This window comes from Micrasema longulum, unplaced genomic scaffold (assembly GCF_059751315.1).
Source record: "Micrasema longulum isolate JH-2025_06_02 unplaced genomic scaffold, ASM5975131v1 h1tg000109l, whole genome shotgun sequence".
In the NCBI taxonomy this organism is placed as follows: domain Eukaryota; kingdom Metazoa; phylum Arthropoda; class Insecta; order Trichoptera; family Brachycentridae; genus Micrasema; species Micrasema longulum.
This window is the reverse complement of record NW_028277315.1, coordinates 757,529-765,898: the sequence shown is the minus strand read 5'-3', so window position 1 is coordinate 765,898 and position 8,370 is coordinate 757,529. Positions and strand designations below refer to the sequence as shown.

General features: G+C 33.0%; 1 protein-coding gene across 1 annotated transcript in view; it reads left to right on the top strand.

The window, feature by feature from the left end:
- Window positions 1–610: 610 nt before the first annotated feature.
- The window catches only part of LOC148284572 (trehalose transporter 1-like protein), a 46,975-nt gene continuing 39,215 nt past the window's right edge, over window positions 611–8,370 (top strand). Inside the window, exon 1 of the mRNA XM_088238179.1 lies at window positions 611–1,005. The gene's annotated coding sequence lies outside the window, so the exon portion shown is untranslated. The remainder of the gene's footprint in view (window positions 1,006–8,370) is intronic.

Genomic DNA, 8,370 nt, shown 5'->3' with positions numbered 1-8,370 from the left:
TTTTCAATCATACTGGATAGAGGTGCATGGAAACCATACATAGTCTTATGATGACCGAGGAGCAGAATTTCATTATTTCTGAGTCTACGTGAAGGAACATTAAGAGATATTTTTTGGAGAATAGTCGGAACATCAAATAAACTATTAAGTATTTAAACATGTAAATTAAATCTGCATTAAATCGACGTACTGAGACTGGATATATTCAGAAAAAGTTCTATGTTGGTATAGTTAAAGTGATTCCTAGTTTGAACGCAATTTCTCTTATAAATTTATGCTGAACGGATTCAATGCGATTTATATTAGAAGGATACCATATTACGGAGGCGTATTGAAGAATGGGACGAACCAATGAACAGTAAAGTGTTTTTAGAGTTAATATATTTTCAAAACCGAATGTAGCGCTATTAACAAATCCAAATGACTTTATTGTCATATCTTTTGTATTATCTACATGTATACGGCCCTTTACTTCAGAGTGTGAATTTGTAACTTCAATGATTTTTGTGTTTTTTGGCCGAAACTGGTCTCTGCTCGGTATTCTCTACAGCCGCGCAATATTAGTATTGTGTTTACAATCCACTTTCGCATATTATGCCAGAGAAATTCTAGCGAAGAACTGAACTGTCAGCTGTCAGTTGTGCGGGTCGCTTCAGTGAGGGAGCACGTTGAAACCGCCAAAATTCAAATTAAAACCGACGGACGCGAATCAAATTTAAAAGATCAACAAAGCGAAAAGCAAAGTTTTCCCGAAAAAACAGCCGCGTCGCGTCGGCGAAAAATACCGATAAAATTATCAGACGTGACAACTCTATGACGACCCACTGAATTCATTATCGATTGCTTCTATTTTTGAAATTTTCTAACAATAGTGTTGTAACCATACCAAAATCGATTTTTAGGTACTTTAAAAGCAATATGAAATATTTTCAAATTATAATGTGATTTATTAGTGATGAAATATTAAATGACACATGTGTTAGTAAAATTCAAGAAATACTAAAGGTAAGATTTTTTTATTATTGTTCAATATATTGGATTACAATATTTGAGTTTGTGCAAACGTTAGTAGACAAAAGACTGGATTTCACCCCCTCGGGATTCATTTTTTAAAATTATTTTTTATATAATTTTTTTATTTGTTTATTTTTCCAAACATATATTATTTACATTGAAATATAATTACAAAAATACACTTAAGAAAAATACATCTTAAATTTAAGCTATAACATGAATTGGAAAAAATGCCGACAGAGACTACACAGCGTCTGAGCGTGGGCCAATCCTTTTTTAATTATTAAAAAGTTTATAGCATATATATATGGTATGACATGACCATGAAAAGAAAAGAAAAAAAACACGAATTAAGATTAACAAATTACGACAGGGATGGAGAATACCTTAAATAAGGGAATGTGGAAGTCTAGGCATTTACGGGGCTTATGACATGTCATCTTATGACATTCATTTAAAAATGTGAATTGAACAGGAATGTTGTGTCTCATAAAATGAAATAATACGGACCAAAATGGACACCAAGTCGTTGGAACAATAGGCATAATCCCCCAGTCTACACACGTGCGTTTCCAGAAATTCTCCAGCAGCCTAGTGGACCACATGGTGACGGTATCTACCTACTGTCTACAAAAGATTCTCTTCGGACATCTATCTTCCTTTGTTAACCATGGAGTTGATACAGTGCTTTATTTTAGTTTTTTATTGTTTAGTTCTTGGCATGAACACTTGACAAACTTACTACTATGCTCTATTTTTTATAAATTTATTGATACCATTCTAACTTTGCTAGAATTCCACTCGTCCATGCGCTTTGTAGCTGCACGATGATTGGTTATCTAGCTTTCATATACCAACTTAAAAATACCTAAATTTTATAAATGGGGTCTAGAATTCCAATCGTCTATGCGCTTAGTAGCTGCAAGACGTGTTGTAATCTTACTCCTTTTTATTATTCATGTTATTTTTATTTTTTTTTAGTATCATTAATACACTAAATTTATTTGTCAATTTTTAAAATGTGTAAATGGGGGCTAAATTTCTAACTGTCTATGCGCTCTGTAGCTGCAAGACGTCCTGTAATCTAGCTCCTATCTGTTATATTTTTTTATTGATCTTAATTGAAAACGAGGAACTAGAATCCCAACCGTCCATGCGCTCTGTAGCTGCAAGACGTACTGGGATATTTATTAATTGTACAGCGCCCTTGAGGTGATTTTCACAAAAATGGCGCTATATAAATTATCCAACTATATATATATTGGCTGTTTAGGTGGCCACTTTACCCACTGTGTAACATTCATCATTTTGCCTAGGTATGTTTAAACATCCATATTTCTTCAATTCTTTCATTTGTTGATTTGACAGGTCATAAGCCCTGTAAATACCTAGACTTCCATATTACCTTCTTTAAGGTATTCTCCATCCCTGTTGTAATTTGTTAAAAAATTGGACGTATAACAAGAGTACACCAAAAAATAACAAGTACAGTATTTTGCAACAATTTTTTTAATTATTTTCAGTGACTTTTTTCTAAGATTTTTCTCAAGCTATCTTGTAGATCGAAAGCAGTATGTGTCATATGGACTCTATCAATCTGCAGCTTTTCACGCCAATTTTGGACCAATGTTGTTCACAATATTTATAAATGACATTAGCAATGAAATAAAAATTTCCAAATTTTATTATTTCCTGACGACTTCAAAATTTTTTGTGAAATACAAACTCCTTTGGACTGTTTGAAATCTTAGACTGATTGATGAATGTGTATGGACATGTCAAAAGTCGGAATAATCGGCGCGCGCGCATGAGAAGATGTATGAATGTAGAGGAAGCGAGGTATGTATGCAAAGATAGAGTGTTGTGGCGTTCTATCCTCTCTGCCTACCCTTACGGGGAAACGGCGTGATGGTTTGTTGTTGTTGTTGTTGTAGGTGTCAAATAAAATAAACAAATAAATGATTGGTAGCCCAGCATTCCTAGTAAGAAGTCAGTCAGGAAAAGCCACGGGTAATATCCATACTCTGAGATAATGGAGATTTTTTTTCTGCACCCTCTATTATTAAGGAATATTTTGTTTTATTTGGCAACTAAATGATGGAACTAAATTCTAAGCAACTTCTTGCCAAAGAATTTAAATATATTTGCCCATATTTGAACATCCATATTCCCTCAATTCTTTTATCTGTTGATGCTTGTAAAGTTAAAGAGCTGAAACCTTTAATGTTACACAGTGTATAAAGTGGCCACTCGAACCAGCCATTGACGGGTCATAAGCCCTGTAGATTCCTGGACTTCTATATTACCTTCTCTTAAATGTTCTTCATCTCAGTTGTAATATGTTAATACAAACAGCTCCCCAGGGAGTTGAATCCAGTCTTTGTCTACAAAAATTTGGACAAACGCAAAATATTGTTGATAAATCCAACTGGTCCATGAAGAAGTATAGAAATTGAAAAAAATACAATTTTCAGGCGTTGCCTATGTGAAATAATTCAATCAGACGAATCTCACCCGCATAATTAAAGGTTTTAGCTCTTTAACTTCACAAGCATCAACAGATGAATGAATTGAAGGAATATAGATGTTCAAATATGGGCAGAATGGTGAATGTTACACAGTGTGTAAAGTGGCCACTTGAACCAGCCAATGACAGATCATAAGCCCTTTAGATGCCCAGTCTTCCATATTACCTTCTCTTAAATGTTCTTCATCTCTGTTGTAATATGTTAACTATATTTTTTTATCAAATTCTATAGTTTTGATAATAATCTCAAATTTAATTGTCACAATTTTTTCTACAGCGGAAATAAAATCAAGCGCAAAATAATTTATACTATACTATTGATTCATAGCATTGATGATGAAGAATATATTTCATAATATATTTTGTAATAACTATTGACATCTTATTACGAAAGTAAACATGTTTTTTCATCATTGTTTTATCTACAAAACATAGATATTACAAATATTAACAATATGATTCGCTAATTAGTATGCAAAACTGTTAGTAAATAAATCACGATTTGCTTATTAACTCTTAAAAGACTGTGGTAAATAATCCCTTTACGCGCGGTGATGTAACATCGTGTTACCACTATTAAAAGACGAAATATTCTTAAGTTCAGACATTTGAAAAAAAACCATAGAAATATACTATTTAATAATTCGTTTTCCATTATTTATGCAAAGAAACATGTAATTTAGCCTTGTTATAGCAACAACAAAAAAATTATAAATACGCGCGACTGAAGACTGAATCTGTTTTACACTTTACTTTACTTACTTTTTTTGTCTCTTTCACATTAATACCCGCCACAGAACAGCGTCTCTGTCTTTCTTGTAATGAGTTCTATCTTCGTGCTTTTTCTTATACAGATGTTTTGCTGAATTAGCGGACAATCTTTCTTCGCGTAAGGATCAATATTTTTGTATTAACATCCAGCATAGTTATACAAATTTCACTTTTTAAATCTGGTGTGAAAATGTCCATTTGAAGATTACAAAAAATATGAGTTCATCATTTAAAAAAATAAAAGAGATATATCAAGTCTTGTGTCTTATGTCGACTAGTGTGATATCACAGCCACACAAGAGTTAATTGGTGTACTTAGACTCTGCCGTTAAATCGTAAGAAATAGTAAAAATCAAATACAGTAGCATTTTATAATATTTTTAAAACATTTGTTGGTTTATTATATCTTTGTATACACAAATTTTCTGTACGTGTGATGTCACTAAACTCCTAAACAGCTTAACCGATTTTCGTGCGGTTTTCAGAGAAATATAGATATTTGAGCTGTGCGTGTTCGTAGATATTAAAATCTTCAATCTTATATGTAAAAAAGACGTAAGGAGCATAAATGTTCTATTCATCGATCTACAAGGGTTGCACTCGAGGAGAATGCATTTACAAAAAAATGGAAAGATGTTGTTTTTTTGTGTATAAAAATAGTTTTTTGAACGTTTACAAACAGCATTTGTTTTTTGTGGATCTCAATCAGATTATTTCCTTTAAATTCCTTATAATTTCTGCCCATTTTTTTATTTTTACTGGATTTGTAATAATGCTAAAATAATATTCAATTCAATACATTTTAAAAAATCGTATTCCCCTCTGTTGGTGAGAAGACCGAAGTTTGACGTTCGCAAAAAGAATGCCATATTTGAAAAAATATTTATTTTATGTTTTGGAATTCAACCATAAGCAAGTACCTAGGTCCCTACTTAAATTTAATATTTGAATACTAACCGTTTTTGGTTTTGGAATTTAATCACAAACAAGTACTTAGGTACCTACTTATCAATGAAAAGTCTTTTTCCAAGCTAATTGCAGGCAAGCCAACGTTTGGGCAGGACAACGGCTGTCGGGTCCGCTAGTTAGAGTATAAAGTCTAAAACAAAAGTTACAATAAGCGTACAGTGGAACCAGGATACTCAATTAATAAATTCTAATTGAAATTTCCATAAAAATAACAGAGAGATAGAGACGCAGCTTATGGTTACCCGACCAGGAGCGACCCATGCCCGTGGAATTACCCAGACTTGCTAGAAAATCCTCGTTGAACTGAAAACACATATTTGAGACTCTACATTTCAATAGCCTCAAAAAAAATAATATCGAGACCAGAGATGCTTGTATAGTTCGTTTTTGTTTAAATATTTTTTATTATTTTTTTCGTACATTTTCAAGAAACTGCGGTGCAATCCAATGATCTAATAGTATTATTAGCACTATGATTTTTTTAAAGTTGCGTCATTTTGAAATAACTCCGCTTGTGACGTCACAAGTGCTCTTCGGTGAGTTCTGCTGATTTGTGAATTGGCTTCCCGTAAATCGGAAATCTATCTCAACACTATCATTGGTTGATTCGGAAGAACTAGTTACGTTTTTCAATGTAGTTCGTTTTAATTAAAAAAAAAAAAATTTTTTCATTTTATTTTTAAGAAATTTCGCCGTACAATTTAATGCGCTCTCTCCGCGCAAGAAAACATTTTTTAAAATCCAATTTCCCGTAGTATTGAATTACGAGTGCCGTTATTGAGATATAATATTTAGAGATGACATACACGTCACGTCATATCACGTCGACTTTGACAAGCAAAACACGTAGTATAGTAAAAAGCACCGACTGTTTACATCGGTCTACTGTAAGTTCTATTCAGTGTGTCGCTACCTTCTTTATACGTGTAACCTTTGTTTATCGTTTCACTATACGCCTGACTAACTGAGCAGGACAGAGACAGGAGATAGCTTACGACTAATAAATACTGGTAACATATTAATAAAACGTTTTTTGACATAAAAATAGCTATTTTAAACAAGTATTGATTAAGATATAAACATTACTTGCCGGTGAAAGGTTATACCATCGCTTTTTATATATTTTCCAGATCGATTTGTGCAGTGTCTAAGCGTACATTTATTGACATTTTAGTAATTGCGAGGAGACAAAAGTTTAAAAGTAGCCGGAGAACGCTCGCAACAGACTAAAGTCTGTTCTATCAAAAATATGCTAATTGGCCGCAGGTTGAGGGACCATATTTCGAACGCTCACGTTTACTCAAGTTATACAGGGTGTTTTTTAAACCCGGTCACATCCGAAACCACGATGATCAGTATGAGCAAGAAGACGTATTGGCACATTAAAATTAATTTTTAGAACAACTAAAATCTTGAAAAATAAAATATTTCAAAAAACAAATTGTTGCTTACTTCTGCAGGGAAGAAACGAGGAGGGGGTGGGGAGTCTGATACACCGTCAACTGCACAGCCGTGCCCCCTCGCTTCTCCCCTGCAGAAGTAAGCAACCATTTGTTTTTTTTTAATTTTCTTCGTTCTAAATATTTTTTAAATATGCTAATATGTTCTCTTGCCCATACTGATCATCGTGGTTTCGGATATGACAGGGCTTAAAGAACATCCTGTATATCTCAAAATGACTCGCCTACAATCTGTATTGAATGCCGCAGCGAGACTTATTTTCAGAATCTCTAAGTTCAGTCATATCACTCCACTACTTTTAGGGGAATTACACTAGCTACGTTTTCCACAGGGGGTCGAATACAAACTCTGTTGGCTTATGTATAAGTCACTGCACAACTCTGCTCCGGAATATCTACGGGAACTATGCATTCCAGATGAACTAGCTGACAGGCGTCTCACGCTTAGATCAGCTACGTCTACGGCGAGAGGAAAAGTTATTATACCTCTTCGCAAAAAAATTGTGAACGCGCATTTGCGGTCGCAGGTCCTATGGCATGGAATGCTCTCCCAGCAGAGGTGCGAGGCTGTGATAGTTAAGTGATGTTTCGGAAAAAAACTTAAAACCCACTTGTTCTCTAAATCATTTGAATAAATCCGTAGCGTGTGACAACAAAATAAATTGTTTTAATTAACTTACAAATTTAAAAGCTTCAATTAAATTAATTTAGCAATAGAATCACTATGTAAAGCGCCCTTCAGGTATTTTATTACGAAAATGTCGCTATATAAGTTATCCATAATAATAATCTCAACGAGTGCCGTAGGGTGTGTTCTAACGTATCTCCCAATCGCGCGTGTAGCTAAGGGTTAATAGTTAACTCTAGTTAAAGTGACAACAACAATATTGAGTCGATAACATATTGTATCTACTCACATTAAACTAATCAAGTTTCTTACTGACGTTAATTGTGACTCTGACGTCATACCATGTGATTTGATAAATACCCATGTATGCGTCATATACAAGAGCTGCTTGAGAAACAAAATTATCCTTGAAATCATAGGTTTGTTACAAATTTAACTGCAAATTAAAATTATGTCGTCTATGTTTTTCGCAGTCAATTTAAAGTAAACTGTCAGTCAACTTTGTAAAGGGTTACTTACTATTTTGTCTTTGTTATTAAGCAATGATTAATATGTTGTTGCTTGTATAAAGAGCAGGTTTAACATTATTTGGTAGAGTTGGATATATTTTTGGATCTAGTATTTGCGTAAAGAATTCTTCTCCGTTTATTATCATTTCTCAATTAGTGTAAAAGGATATAAAAATAATTGTTTGATTGATTTTTTCTTTAGTTTAATTGCATATTTACTCAATTATCATTTCAATTATGCTTTTATATATATATTCTTTTACTGTCGATTTAAATGATACTCTTATTTTGTTTTTTATAATACTACTACAGCTTGAGGTGTAAGGCGATTAAAGTTATAAAAATAAATTCAGGAGAAAACAATGCTTACTACTTACTGTGAAGTCATCATGATAAATATAAATAAATTTAGAATATGCTAAAAAATACATCAAATTAATAAACATGACCTCAAAATTTTATCTGTGTTTATTATCATCTGTCAATGTCCTG